The sequence below is a fragment of the Oncorhynchus keta genome, chromosome 21 (genome assembly GCF_023373465.1).
Source record: "Oncorhynchus keta strain PuntledgeMale-10-30-2019 chromosome 21, Oket_V2, whole genome shotgun sequence".
Classification (NCBI taxonomy): Eukaryota; Metazoa; Chordata; class Actinopteri; order Salmoniformes; family Salmonidae; genus Oncorhynchus; species Oncorhynchus keta.
In genome coordinates this window covers 48,899,953-48,916,627 of record NC_068441.1, presented here as the reverse complement: position 1 = coordinate 48,916,627, position 16,675 = coordinate 48,899,953, and the positions used below count along the sequence as shown (strand labels likewise).

Sequence of the window (16,675 nt, the reverse complement as noted above, 5' to 3'; positions counted from 1 at the left end):
TTTTTGGTGAAAGTATTCCATGAGGGTATGAGACAGGCAAGCAAGCAAGCACATCAAGATAGAAGAGAGAGAGAGGTCAACTCTGACTTGAGCTTTCATCGACCGGACCACACAGGAGAGAGAGGGAGCTTTCATCGACCGGAACACACAGGAGAGAGAGGGAGCTTTCATCGACCGGACCACACAGGAGAGAGAGGGAGCTTTCATCGACCGGACCACACAGGAGAGAGAGGGAGCTTTCATCGACCGGAACACACAGGAGAGAGAGGTCAACTCTGACTTGAGCTTTCATCGACCGGTACACACAGGAGAGAGAGGGAGCTTTCATCGACCGGAACACACAGGAGAGAGAGGTCAACTCTGACTTGAGCTTTCATCGACCGGTACACACAGGAGAGAGAGGGAGCTTTCATCGACCGGAACACACAGGAGAGAGAGGTCAACTCTGACTTGAGCTTTCATCGACCGGACCACACAGGAGAGAGAGGGAGCTTTCATTGACCGGAACACACAGGAGAGAGAGGGAGCTTTCATCGACCGGAACACACAGGAGAGAGAGAGGTCAACCCTGACTTGAGCTTTCATCGACCGGAACACACAGGAGAGAGAGGTCAACCCTGACTTGAGCTTTCATCGACCGGAACACACAGGAGAGAGAGGGAGCTTTCATCGACCGGAACACACAGGAGAGAGGGCGCTTTCATCGACTGGAACACACAGGAGAGAGAGGTCAACCCTGCCATAGGCTGCTGGCTCATGTACGGAGGACTGGACTACATGTTCTCTGCCTACAATAGGCTAGACATCTTTATTGCCCATTAAACATACACTGAGTGTTCAAAACATTAGGAACACATGCTCTTTCAATTGAGCAAGACAATTGAGACATGGAATGTGTATGCGTGCCTTTCAGAGGGTGAATGAATGTGGTATGGTTGTAGGTACCAGGCGCACTGGTTTGTGACAAGAACTGCAACACTGCTGGGTTTGTCACTCTCAACAGTTTCCCGTGTGTATCAACAATGGTCCACCACCCAAACGGCATCCAGCCAACTTGACACAACTGTGGGAAGCATCGGAGTCAACATGGGCCAGCATCCCTATGGAACGCTTTCGACACATTTTTAGTGACCATGCCCTGACGAATTGAGACTGTTCTGAGGGCAAAATCAGGGGTGCAACTCAATATTATTTCCTAATGGTTTGTACAGTCAGTGTATATTATATCAAAGGAACATTTTTCCTTCAGCTCTGCTAGACCTTCAGCCCCTCACGCTTACTCAATGTGGATGGAAAAATGTTCCCTTCCTAGTGCCTAGACCTCCAGCCCCTCACCCACCATTAACAGCCTCTGACCCAGGCTGAGTCCCAAATGGCACCATTTCCCCTACATAACACCCTACTGTCCTGTGGGCCCTGGTCAAACCTAGTGCACTACATAGGGAATAAGGTGCCATTTTGTCTGAAACCGCAGTCACGCTGTATCAGCCAATCAGGCCTTGATGTAGGAGGAACCATTTCACTAGGGGCAGATTTGTAAAAACAAGGGATCTGTCCATAATGGCATCCTATCCCCCCATAGGGCTCTGGTCAAAAGCAGTACACTATATAGAGACTAGGGAGTCATTTGAGACAATGTCTAAGGACTTTGGTGATGATGCTAAAAATAGCCACAGAGTCTTGGTCTTTGGGCATTATGCGCTTGGGCTACTGACTGACCTGTTTGGCTTTTAAAGAAGGCTTTCCCCCTGGGAGATTTACAGTTGAGCTGCTCTGCAAGTTGTATTTTCTATGCTTTAGCCTTAGCTGGACATTTTATTTAGAAAAGTGGCTTTTATCCGAAGCTGTCTGACTCTGAATAAAGAAAGTAGGGCATGTAAAAGTCTCAATTTACGTATGACTGGCATATTTAATGCAGATACAATATCAGCTAAATTAGCAATGTACCAACAAAGTAGTATTAATTCTCACATGCAAGTAGTCTCGCTTGTCAGGCTCATGGGTGCTTCACAGTGGCTGTGGTTAGTATCACTAACGTGTGAGACTCCTGTATAGCAGCATAATAGCCTGTTGTCATTGTAGATCTGTCACCATGTCTATCTGTGATCACTTTAATCTCAGTGGGTGTGTGAGAAGTCCTCATCTAGGACGAGCATCAAGGGAGCTTACTTTATGTTTTCATTTCCAACGTTAAGTAGCTTGCAACATCATAGTATTATTCTATGTATAGTAGGTAGAATTACATTTGAAACAAGATGTGTTTTTTTTGTGGGGTTTTTGTACAGTACGAGAGGAGAGGGCTTTGTCAGATCGAGTATTTGATTGACATTCTCTACTTTTTGACAAACTCTCTGACTCCTACCGCTCTACCTCACAATCCTATTATAAGAAACATCAAAAAACATTTTCCGGTGGAGTCCGCCTTCAATACTTCAAACCAAAAGTTATCTATCTGGCACTCACTCACAACCAACAAGGAACGCATCGATTAACTCTGTCTGGCGGATGGGCCAAAAAATGATATATGATAACACTGTCTGGTCCTATCGGTTTGTCTGTGTGGAACTTGACACCAGAATGTTGTGTTGTAGAATATAATGGAACCAGAATGTTGTGTTGTAGAATATAATGGAACCAGAATGTTGTGTTGTAGAATATAATGGAACCAGAATGTTGTGTTGTAGAATATAATGGAACCAGAATGTTGTGTTGTAGAATATAATGGAACCAGAATGTTGTGTTGTAGAATATAATGGAACCAGAATGTTGTGTTGTAGAATATAATGGAACCAGAATGTTGTGTTGTAGAATATAATGGAACCAGAATGTTGTGTTGTGGAACAGAATATAATGGAACCAGAATGAATATAATGGAAACAGAATGTTGTTGTAGAATATAATGGAACCAGAATGTTGTGTTGTAGAATATAATGGAACCAGAATATAATGAACCAGAATGTTGTGTAGAATATAATGGAACCAGAATGTTGTGTTGTAGAATATAATGGAACCAGAATGTTGTGTTGTAGAATATAATGGAACCAGAATGTTGTGTTGTAGAATATAATGGAACCAGAATGTTGTGTTGTAGAATATAATGGAACCAGAATGTTGTGTTGTAGAATATAATGGAACCAGAATGTTGTGTTGTAGAATATAATGGTTGTAGAATATAATGGAACCAGAATGTTGTGTTGTAGAATATAATGGAACCAGAATGTTGTGTTGTAGAATATAATGGAACCAGAATGTTGTGTTGTAGAATATAATGGAAACAGAATAATGGAACCAGAATGTTGTGTTGTAGAATATAATGGAAACAGAATGTTGTGTTGTAGAATATAATGGAACCAGAATGTTGTGTTGTAGAATATAATGGAACCAGAATGTTGTGTTGTAGAATATAATGGAAAACAGAATGTGGTGTTGTAGAATATAATGGAACCAGAATGTTGTGTTGTAGAATATAATGGAACCAGAATGTTGTGTTGTAGAATATAATGGAAACAGAATGTTGTGTTGTAGAATATAATGGAAACAGAATGTTGTGTTGTAGAATATAATGGAAACAGAATGTTGTGTTGTAGAATATAATGGAACCAGAATGTTGTGTTGTAGAATATAATGGAACCAGAATGTTGTGTTGTAGAATATAATGGAACCAGAATGTTGTGTTGTAAGAAATATAATGGAAACAGAATGTTGTGTTGTAGAATATAATGGAACCAGAATGTTGTGTTGTAGAATATAATGGAACCAGAATGTTGTGTTGTAGAATATAATGAAACAGAATGTTGTGTTGTAGAATATAATGGAACCAGAATGTTGTGTTGTAGAATATAATGGAACCAGAATGTTGTGTTGTAGAATATAATGGAAACAGAATGTTGTGTTGTAGAATATAATGGAACCAGAATGTTGTGTTGTAGAATATAATGAAACCAGAATGTTGTGTTGTAGACTGTAATGGAACCAGAATGTTGTGTTGTAGAATATAATGGAACCAGAATGTTGTGTTGTAGACTGTAATGGAACCAGAATGTTGTGTTGTAGAATATAATGGAACCAGAATGTTGTGTTGTAGAATATAATGGAACCAGAATGTTGTGTTGTAGAATGTAATGGAACCAGAATGTTGTGTTGTAGAATATAATGGAAACAGAATGTTGTGTTGTAGAATATAATGGAACCAGAATGTTGTGTTGTAGAATATAATGGAACCAGAATGTTGTGTTGTAGAATATAATGGAACCAGAATGTTGTGTTGTAGAATATAATGGAAACAGAATGTTGTGTTGTAGAATATAATGGAAACAGAATGTTGTGTTGTAGAATATAATGGAAACAGAATGTTGTGTTGTAGAATATAATGGAAACAGAATGTTGTGTTGTAGAATATAATGGAACCAGAATGTTGTGTTGTAGAATATAATGGAAACAGAATGTTGTGTTGTAGAATATAATGGAACCAGAATGTTGTGTTGTAGAATATAATGGAAACAGAATGTTGTGTTGTAGAATATAATGGAAACAGAATGTTGTGTTGTAGAATATAATGGAACCAGAATGTTGTGTTGTAGAATATAATGGAACCAGAATGTTGTGTTGTAGAATATAATGGAACCAGAATGTTGTGTTGTAGACTGTAATGGAACCAGAATGTTGTGTTGTAGAATATAATAATGGAAACAGAACAGAATGGTGTTGTAGAATATAATGGAACCAGAATGTTGTGTTGTAGAATATAATGGAACCAGAATGTTGTGTTGTAGAATATAATGGAACCAGAATGTTGTGTTGTAGAATATAATGGAAACAGAATGTTGTGTTGTAGAATATAATGGAACCAGAATGTTGTGTTGTAGAATATAATGGAAACAGAATGTTGTGTTGTAGAATATAATGGAACCAGAATGTTGTGTTGTAGAATATAATGGAACCAGAATGTTGTGTTGTAGAATATAATATAATGTTGTGTTGTAGAATATAATGGAAACCAGAATGTTGTGTTGTAGAATATAATGGAACCAGAATGTTGTGTTGTAGAATATAATGGAACCAGAATGTTGTGTTGTAGAATATAATGGAACCAGAATGTTGTGTTGTAGAATATAATGGAACCAGAATGTTGTGTTGTAGAATATAATGGAAACAGAATGTTGTGTTGTAGAATATAATGGAACCAGAATGTTGTGTTGTAGAATATAATGGAACCAGAATGTTGTGTTGTAGAATATAATGGAACCAGAATGTTGTGTTGTAGAATATAATGGAAACAGAATGTTGTGTTGTAGAATATAATGGAAACAGAATGTTGTGTTGTAGAATATAATGGAAACAGAATGTTGTGTTGTAGAATATAATGGAAACAGAATGTTGTGTTGTAGAATATAATGGAACCAGAATGTTGTGTTGTAGAATATAATGGAACCAGAATGTTGTGTTGTAGAATATAATGGAAACAGAATGTTGTGTTGTAGAATATAATGGAAACAGAATGTTGTGTTGTAGAATATAATGGAACCAGAATGTTGTGTTGTAGAATATAATGGAAACAGAATGTTGTGTTGTAGAATATAATGGAAACAGAATGTTGTGTTGTAGAATATAATGGAAACAGAATGTTGTGTTGTAGAATATAATGGAACCAGAATGTTGTGTTGTAGAATATAATGGAAACAGAATGTTGTGTTGTAGAATATAATGGAAACAGAATGTTGTGTTGTAGAATATAATGGAACCAGAATGTTGTGTTGTAGAATATAATGGAAACAGAATGTTGTGTTGTAGAATATAATGGAACCAGAATGTTGTGTTGTAGAATATAATGGAAACAGAATGTGGTGTTGTAGAATATAATGGAACCAGAATGTTGTGTTGTAGAATATAATGGAAACAGAATGTTGTGTTGTAGAATATAATGGAACCAGTTGTAGAATATAATGGAACCAGAATGTTGTGTTGTAGAATATAATGGAACCAGAATGTTGTGTTGTAGAATATAATGGAACCAGAATGTTGTGTTGTAGAATATAATGGAACCAGAATGTTGTGTTGTAGAATATAATGGAAACAGAATGTTGTGTTGTAGAATATAATGGAACCAGAATGTTGTGTTGTAGAATATAATGGAAACAGAATGTTGTGTTGTAGAATATAATGGAACCAGAATGTTGTGTTGTAGAATATAATGGAAACAGAATGTTGTGTTGTAGAATATAATGGAACCAGAATGTTGTGTTGTAGAATATAATGGAACCAGAATGTTGTGTTGTAGAATATAATGGAACCAGAATGTTGTGTTGTAGAATATAATGGAACCAGAATGTTGTGTTGTAGAATATAATGGAACCAGAATGTTGTGTTGTAGAATATAATGGAACCAGAATGTTGTGTTGTAGAATATAATGGAACCAGAATGTTGTGTTGTAGAATATAATGGAACCAGAATGTTGTGTTGTAGAATATAATGGAAACAGAATGTTGTGTTGTAGAATATAATGGAACCAGAATGTTGTGTTGTAGAATATAATGGAAACAGAAATGAATATAATGTGTTGTAGAATATAATGGAAACAGAAATGTAGTAATGGAAACAGAATGTTGTGTTAGAATATAATGGAACCAGAATGTTGTGTTGTAGAATATAATGGAACCAGAATGTTGTGTTGTAGAATATATGGAAACAGAATGTGGTGTTGTAGAATATAATGGAACCAGAATGTTGTGTTGTAGAATATAATGGAAACAGAATGTTGTGTTGTAGAATATAATGGAACCAGAATGTTGTGTTGTAGAATATAATGGAAACAGAATGTGGTGTTGTAGAATATAATGGAACCAGAATGTTGTGTTGTAGAATATAATGGAAACAGAATGTGGTGTTGTAGAATATAATGGAAACAGAATGTTGTGTTGTAGAATATAATGGAACCAGAATGTTGTGTTGTAGAATATAATGGAAACAGAATGTTGTGTTGTAGAATATAATGGAAACAGAATGTGGTGTTGTAGAATATAATGGAACCAGAATGTTGTGTTGTAGAATATAATGGAAACAGAATGTTGTGTTGTAGAATATAATGGAAACAGAATGTTGTGTTGTAGAATATAATGGAACCAGAATGTTGTGTTGTAGAATATAATGGAACCAGAATGTTGTGTTGTAGAATATAATAATGTAGAACCAGAATGTTGTTTTGTAGAATATAATGGAACCAGAATGTTGTGTTGTAGAATATAATGGAACCAGAATGTTGTGTTGTAGAATATAATGGAACCAGAATGTTGTGTTGTAGAATATAATGGAAACAGAATGTTGTGTTGTAGAATATAATGGAAACAGAATGTTGTGTTGTAGAATATAATGGAAACAGAATGTGGTGTTGTAGAATATAATGGAACCAGAATGTTGTGTTGTAGAATATAATGGAACCAGAATGTTGTGTTGTAGAATATAATGGAAACAGAATGTTGTGTTGTAGAATATAATGGAACCAGAATGTTGTGTTGTAGAATATAATGGAAACAGAATGTTGTGTTGTAGAATGTTGTGTTGTAGAATATAATGGAACCAGAATGTTGTGTTGTAGAATATAATGGAACCAGAATGTTGTGTTGTAGAATATAATGGAAACAGAATGTTGTGTTGTAGAATATAATGGAAACAGAATGTTGTGTTGTAGAATATAATGGAACCAGAATGTTGTGTTGTAGAATATAATGGAACCAGAATGTTGTGTTGTAGAATATAATGGAACCAGAATGTTGTGTTGTAGAATATAATGGAACCAGAATGTTGTGTTGTAGAATATAATGGAACCAGAATGTTGTGTTGTAGAATATAATGGAAACAGAATGTTGTGTTGTAGAATATAATGGAAACAGAATGTTGTGTTGTAGAATATAATGGAACCAGAATATAATGGAACCAGAATGTGTTGTAGAATATAATGGAACCAGAATGTTGTGTTGTAGAATATAATGGAAACAGAATGTGGTGTTGTAGAATATAATGGAACCAGAATGTTGTGTTGTAGAATATAATGGAAACAGAATGAATATAATGGAACCAGAATGTGTTGTAGAATATAATGGAAACAGAATGTGGTGTTGTAGAATATAATGGAACCAGAATGTTGTGTTGTAGAATATAATGGAACCAGAATGTTGTGTTGTAGAATATAATGGAACCAGAATGTTGTGTTGTAGAATATAATGGAAACAGAATGTTGTGTTGTAGAATATAATGGAACCAGAACCAATGTTGTGTTGTAGAATATAATGGAAACAGAATGTTGTGTTGTAGAATATAATGGAACCAGAATGTTGTGTTGTAGAATATAATGAAACCAGAATGTTGTGTTGTAGAATATAATGGAACCAGAATGTTGTGTTGTAGAATATAATGGAAACAGAATGTGAACCAGAATGTTGTGTTGTAGAATATAATGGAACCAGAATGTTGTGTTGTAGAATATAATGGAACCAGAATGTTGTGTTGTAGAATATAATGGAAACAGAATGTTGTGTTGTAGAATATAATGGAACCAGAATGTTGTGTTGTAGAATATAATGGAACCAGAATGTTGTGTTGTAGAATATAATGGAACCAGAATGTTGTGTTGTAGAATATAATGGAACCAGAATGTTGTGTTGTAGAATATAATGGAACAGAATGTTGTGTTGTAGAATATAATGGAACCAGAATGTTGTGTTGTAGAATATAATGGAACCAGAATGTTGTGAATATTGTAGAATATAATGGAACCAGAATGTTGTGTTGTAGAATATAATGGAAACAGAATGTTGTGTTGTAGAATATAATGGAACCAGAATGTTGTGTTGTAGAATATAATGGAACCAGAATGTTGTGTTGTAGAATATAATGGAACCAGAATGTGTGTTGTAGAATATAATGGAACCAGAATGTTGTGTTGTAGAATATAATGGAACCAGAATGTTGTGTTGTAGAATATAATGGAACCAGAATGTTGTGTTGTAGAATATAATGGAACCAGAATGTTGTGTTGTAGAATATAATGGAACCAGAATGTTGTGTTGTAGAATATAATGGAAAACAGAATATAATGGTGAATGTTGTGTTTGAATATAATGGAAACAGAATGTTGTGTTGTAGAATATAATGGAACCAGAATGTTGTGTTGTAGAATATAATGGAACCAGAATGTTGTGTTGTAGAATATAATGGAACCAGAATGGAAACAGAATGTTGTGTTGTAGAATATATGGAACCAGAATAGAATATAATGGAACCAGAATGTTGTGTTGTAGAATATAATGGAACCAGAATGTTGTGCTGTGGAATACAGAATATAATGGAACCAGAATGTTGTGTTGTAGAATATAATGGAACCAGAATGTTGTGTTGTAGAATATAATGGAACCAGAATGTTGTGTTGTAGAATATAATGGAAACCAGAATGTTGTGTTGTAGAATATAATGGAACCAGAATGTTGTGTTGTAGAATATAATGGAACCAGAATGTTGTGTTGTAGAATATAATGGAACCAGAATGTGGTGTTGTAGAATATAATGGAACCAGAATGTTGTGATGTAGAATATAATGGAACCAGAATGTTGTGCTGTGGAATATAATGGAAACAGAATGTTGTGTTGTAGAATATAATTGAACCAGAATGTTGTGTTGTAGAATATAATGGAAACAGAATGTTGTGTTGTATAATGGAACCAGAATATAATGGAACCAGAATGTTCTGTTGTAGAATATAATGGAAACAGAATGTTGTGTTGTAGAATATAATGGAACCAGAATGTTGTGTTGTAGAATATAATGGAACCAGAATGTTGTGTTGTAGAATATAATGGAAACAGAATGTTGTGTTGTAGAATATAATGGAACCAGAATGTTGTGTTGTAGAATATAATGGAACCAGAATGTTGTGTTGTAGAATATAATGGAACCAGAATGTTGTGTTGTAGAATATAATGGAACCAGAATGTTGTGTTGTAGAAATATAATGGAACCAGAATGTTGTGTTGTAGAATATAATGGAACCAGAATGTTGTGTTGTAGAATATAATGGAAACAGAATGTTGTGTTGTAGAATATAATGGAACCAGAATGTTGTGTTGTAGAATATAATGGAACCAGAATGTTGTGTTGTAGAATATAATGGAACCAGAATGTTGGTGTTGTAGAATATAATGGAACCAGAATGTTGTGTTGTAGAATATAATGGAACCAGAATGTTGTGTTGTAGAATATAATGGAACCAGAATGTTGTGTTGTAGAATATAATGGAAACAGAATGTTGTGTTGTAGAATATAATGGAACCAGAATGTTGTGTTGTAGAATATAATGGAACCAGAATGTTGTGTTGTAGAATATAATGGAACCAGAATGTTGTGTTGTAGAATATAATGGAACCAGAATGTTGTGTTGTAGAATATAATGGAACCAGAATGTTGTGTTGTGGAACCAGAAGAATATAATGGAACCAGAATGTTGTGTTGTAGAATATAATGGAACCAGAATGTTGTGTTGTAGAATATAATGGAACCAGAATGTTGTGTTGTAGAATATAATGGAACCAGAATGTTGTGTTGTAGAATATAATGGAAACAGAATGTTGTGTTGTAGAATATAATGGAACCAGAATGTTGTGTTGTAGAATATATAATGAATATAATGGAAACAGAATGTTGTGTTGTAGAATATAATGGAAACAGAATGTTGTGTTGTAGAATATAATGGAAACAGAATGTTGTGTTGTAGAATATAATGGAAACAGAATGTTGTGTTGTAGAATATAATGGAAACAGAATGTTGTGTTGTAGAATATAATGGAACCAGAATGTTGTGTTGTAGAATATAATGGAACCAGAATGTTGTGTTGTAGAATATAATGGAACCAGAATGTTGTGTTGTAGAATATAATGGAACCAGAAGAATATAATGGAACCAGAATGTTGTGTTGTAGAATATAATGGAACCAGAATGTTGTGTTGTAGAATATAATGGAACCAGAATGTTGTGTTGTAGAATATAATGGAACCAGAATGTTGTGTTGTAGAATATAATGGAACCAGAATGTTGTGTTGTAGAATATAATGGAACCAGAATGTTGTGTTGTAGAATATAATGGAAACAGAATGTTGTGTTGTAGAATATATTGGAACCAGAATGTTCTGTTGTAGAATATAATGGAAACAGAATGTGGTGTTGTAGAATATAATGGAACCAGAATGTTGTGTTGTAGAATATAATGGAACCAGAACATTGTGTTGTAGAATATAATGGAAACAGAATGTTGTGTTGTAGAATATAATGGAACCAGAATGTAGAATATAATGGAACCAGAATGTGTTGTAGAATATAATGGAACCAGAATGTTGTGTTGTAGAATATAATGGAACCAGAATGTTGTGTTGTGGAATATAATGGAACCAGAATGTTGTGTTGTAGAATATAATGGAACCAGAATGTTGTGTTGTAGAATATAATGGAACCAGAATGTTGTGTTGTAGAATATAATGGAAACAGAATGTTGTGTTGAATATAATAGAATATAATGGAACCAGAATGTTGTGTTGTAGAATATAATGGAACCAGAATGTTGTGTTGTAGAATATAATGGAACCAGAATGTTGTGTTGTAGAATATAATGGAACCAGAATGTTGTGTTGTAGAATATAATGGAACCAGAATGTTGTGTTGTAGAATATAATGGAACCAGAATGTTGTGTTGTAGAATATAATGGAAACAGAATGTTGTGTTGTAGAATATAATGGAACCAGAATGTTGTGTTGTAGAATATAATGGAACCAGAATGTTGTGTTGTAGAATATAATGGAACCAGAATGTTGTGTTGTAGAATATAATGGAAACAGAATGTTGTGTTGTAGAATATAATGGAACCAGAATGTTGTGTTGTAGAATATAATGGAACCAGAATGTTGTGTTGTAGAATATAATGGAACCAGAATGTTGTGTTGTAGAATATAATGGAACCAGAATGTTGTGTTGTAGAATATAATGGAACCAGAATGTTGTGTTGTAGAATATAATGGAAACAGAATGTTGTGTTGTAGAATATAATGGAACCAGAATGTTGTGTTGTAGAATATAATGGAACCAGAATGTTGTGTTGTAGAATATAATGGAACCAGAATGTTGTGTTGTAGAATATAATGGAACCAGAATGTTGTGTTGTAGAATATAATGGAACCAGAATGTTGTGTTGTAGAATATAATGGAAACAGAATGTTGTGTTGTAGAATATAATGGAACCAGAATGTTGTGTTGTAGAATATAATGGAACCAGAATGTTGTGTTGTAGAATATAATGGAACCAGAATGTTGTGTTGTAGAATATAATGGAAACAGAATGTGGTGTTGTAGAATATAATGGAACCAGAATGTTGTGTTGTAGAATATAATGGAACCAGAATGTTGTGTTGTAGAATATAATGGAACAGAATGTTGTGTTGTAGAATATAATGGAACCAGAATGTTGTGTTGTAGAATATAATGGAACCAGAATGTTGTGTTGTAGAATATAATGGAAACCAGAATGTTGTGTTGTAGAATATAATGGAACCAGAATGTTGTGTTGTAGAATATAATGGAACCAGAAAATTGTGTTGTAGAATATAATGGAAACAGAATGTTGTGTTGTAGAATATAATGGAACCAGAATGTTGTGTTGTAGAATATAATGGAACCAGAATGTTGTGTTGTAGAATATAATGGAACCAGAATGAATATTGGAACCAGAATGTTGTGTTGAGAATATAATGGAACCAGAATGTTGTGTTGTAGAATATAATGGAACCAGAATGTTGTGTTGTAGAATATAATGGAACCAGAATGTTGTGTTGTAGAATATAATGGAAACAGAATGTTGTGTTGTAGAATGTTGTGTTGTAATATAATGGAACCAGAATGTTGTGTTGTAGAATATAATGGAAACAGAATGTTGTGTTGTAGAATATAATGGAAACAGAATGTTGTGTTGTAGAATATAATGGAACCAGAATGTTGTGTTGTAGAATATAATGGAACCAGAATGTTGTGCAGAATGTTGTGTTGTAGAATATAATGGAACCAGAATGTTGTGTTGTAGAATATAATGGAACCAGAATGTTGTGTTGTAGAATATAATGGAACCAGAATGTTGTGTTGTAGAATATAATGGAACCAGAATGTTGTGTTGTAGAATATAATAATGTTGTGTTGGAATATAATGGAACAGAATGTTGTGTTGTAGAATATAATGGAAACAGAATGTTGTGTTGTAGAATATAATGGAAACAGAATGTTGTGTTGTAGAATATAATGGAACCAGAATGTTGTGTTGTAGAATATAATGGAACCAGAATGTTGTGTTGTAGAATATAATGGAACCAGAATGTTGTGTTGTAGAATATAATGGAACCAGAATGTTGTGTTGTAAGAATATAATGGAACCAGAATGTTGTGTTGTAGAATATAATGGAAACAGAATGTTGTGTTGTAGAATATAATGGAACCAGAATGTTGTGTTGTAGAATATAATGGAACCAGAATGTTGTGTTGTAGAATATAATGGAACCAGAATGTTGTGTTGTAGAATATAATGAAACCAGAATGTTGTGTTGTAGAATATAATGGAACCAGAATGTTGTGTTGTAGAATATAATGGAACCAGAATGTTGTGTTGTAGAATATAATGGAACCAGAATGTTGTGTTGTAGAATATAATGGAACCAGAATGTTGTGTTGTAGAATATAATGGAACCAGAATGTTGTGTTGTAGAATATAATGGAACCAGAATGTTAGTGTTGTAGAATATAATGGAACCAGAATGTTGTGTTGTAGAATATAATGGAACCAGAATGTTGTGTTGTAGAATATAATGGAACCAGAATGTTGTGTTGTAGAATATAATGGAACCAGAATGTTGTGTTGTAGAATATAATGGAACCAGAATGTTGTGTTGTAGAATATAATGGAACCAGAATGTTGTGTTGTAGAATATAATGGAACCAGAATGTTGTAGAATATAATGTAGAATATAATGGAACCAGAATGTTGTGTTGTAGAATATAATGGAACCAGAATGTTGTGTTGTAGAATATAATGGAACCAGAATGTTGTGTTGTAGAATATAATGGAACCAGAATGTTGTGTTGTAGAATATAATGGAAACAGAATGTTGTGTTGTAGAATATAATGGAACCAGAATGTTGTGTTGTAGAATATAATGGAACCAGAATGTTGTGTTGTAGAATATAATGAAACCAAAATGTTGTGTTGTAGACTGTAATGGAACCAGAATGTTGTTTTGTAGAATATAATGGAACCAGAATGTTGTGTTGTAGAATATAATGGAACCAGAATGTTGTGTTGTAGAATATAATGGAACCAGAATGTTGTTTTGTAGAATATAATGGAACCAGAATGTTGTGTTGTAGAATATAATGGAACCAGAATGTTGTGTTGTAGAATATAATGGAACCAGAATGTTGTTTTGTAGAATATAATGGAAACAGAATGTTGTGTTGTAGAATATAATGGAACCAGAATGTTGTTTTGTAGAATATAATGGAAACAGAATGTTGTGTTGTAGAATATAATGGAAACAGAATGTTGTTTTGTAGAATATAATGGAAACAGAATGTTGTTTTGTAGAATATAATGGAAACAGAATGTTGTGTTGTAGAATATAATGGAAACAGAATGTGGTGTTGTAGAATATAATGGAACCAGAATGTTGTGTTGTAGAATATAATGGAACCAGAATGTTGTGTTGTAGAATATAATGGAAACAGAATGTTGTGTTGTAGAATATAATGGAACCAGAATGTTGTGTTGTAGAATATAATGGAACCAGAATGTTCTGTTGTAGAATATAATGGAAACAGAACGTTGTGTTGTAGAATATAATGGAACCAGAATGTTGTGTTGTAGAATATAATGGAACCAGAATGTTGTGTTGTAGAATATAATGGAACCAGAATGTTGTGTTGTAGAATATAATGGAAACAGAATGTTGTGTTGTAGAATATATTGGAACCAGAATGTTCTGTTGTAGAATATAATGGAAACAGAATGTGGTGTTGTAGAATATAATGGAACCAGAATGTTGTGTTGTAGAATATAATGGAACCAGAACATTGTGTTGTAGAATATAATGGAAACAGAATGTTGTGTTGTAGAATATAATGGAACCAGAATGTTGTGTTGTAGAATATAATGGAACCAGAATGTTGTGTTGTAGAATATAATGGAACCAGAATGTTGTGCTGTGGAATATAATGGAACCAGAATGTTGTGTTGTAGAATATAATGGAACCAGAATGTTGTGTTGTAGAATATAATGGAACCAGAATGTTGTGTTGTAGAATATAATGGAACCAGAATGTTGTTTTGTAGAATATAATGGAACCAGAATGTTGTGTTGTAGAATATAATGGAACCAGAATGTTGTGTTGTAGAATATAATGGAACCAGAATGTTGTGTTGTAGAATATAATGGAAACAGAATGTTGTGTTGTAGAATATAATGGAACCAGAATGTTGTTTTGTAGAATATAATGGAAACAGAATGTTGTGTTGTAGAATATAATGGAAACAGAATGTTGTGTTGTAGAATATAATGGAAACAGAATGTTGTGTTGTAGAATATAATGGAAACAGAATGTTGTGTTGTAGAATATAATGGAAACAGAATGTTGTGTTGTAGAATATAATGGAACCAGAATGTTGTGTTGTAGAATATAATGGAACCAGAATGTTGTGTTGTAGAATATAATGGAAACAGAATGTTGTGTTGTAGAATATAATGGAACCAGAATGTTGTGTTGTAGAATATAATGGAACCAGAATGTTGTGTTGTAGAATATAATGGAACCAGAATGTTGTGTTGTAGAATATAATGGAACCAGAATGTTGTGTTGTAGAATATAATGGAACCAGAATGTTGTGTTGTAGAATATAATGGAACCAGAATGTTGTGTTGTAGAATATAATGGAAACAGAATGTTGTGTTGTAGAATATAATGGAACCAGAATGTTGTGTTGTAGAATATAATGGAAACAGAATGTTGTGTTGTAGAATATAATGGAACCAGAATGTTGTGTTGTAGAATATAATGGAACCAGAATGTTGTGTTGTAGAATATAATGGAACCAGAATGTTGTGTTGTAGAATATAATGGAACCAGAATGTTGTGTTGTAGAATATAATGGAACCAGAATGTTGTGTTGTAGAATATAATGGAACCAGAATGTTGTGTTGTAGAATATAATGGAACCAGAATGTTGTGTTGTAGAATATAATGGAACCAGAATGTTGTGTTGTAGAATATAATGGAACCAGAATGTTGTGTTGTAGAATATAATGGAACCAGAATGTTGTGTTGTAGAATATAATGGAACCAGAATGTTGTGTTGTAGAATATAATGGAACCAGAATGTTGTGTTGTAGAATATAATGGAACCAGAATGTTGTGTTGTAGAATATAATGGAACCAGAATGTTGTGTTGTAGAATATAATGGAACCAGAATGTTGTGTTGTAGAATATAATGGAACCAGAATGTTGTGTTGTAGAATATAATGGAACCAGAATGTTGTGTTGTAGAATATAATGGAACCAGAATGTTGTGTTGTAGAATATAATGGAACCAGAATGTTGTGTTGTAG

The 16,675-nt window shown here is 33.7% G+C and overlaps 1 protein-coding gene across 1 annotated transcript in view; it reads left to right on the top strand.

Annotated features, from left to right (window-relative positions):
* LOC118379680 (glutamate receptor-interacting protein 2-like) overlaps window positions 1-16,675 on the top strand; it is a 186,102-nt gene that overhangs the window by 405 nt on the left and 169,022 nt on the right. The window lies entirely within an intron of this gene.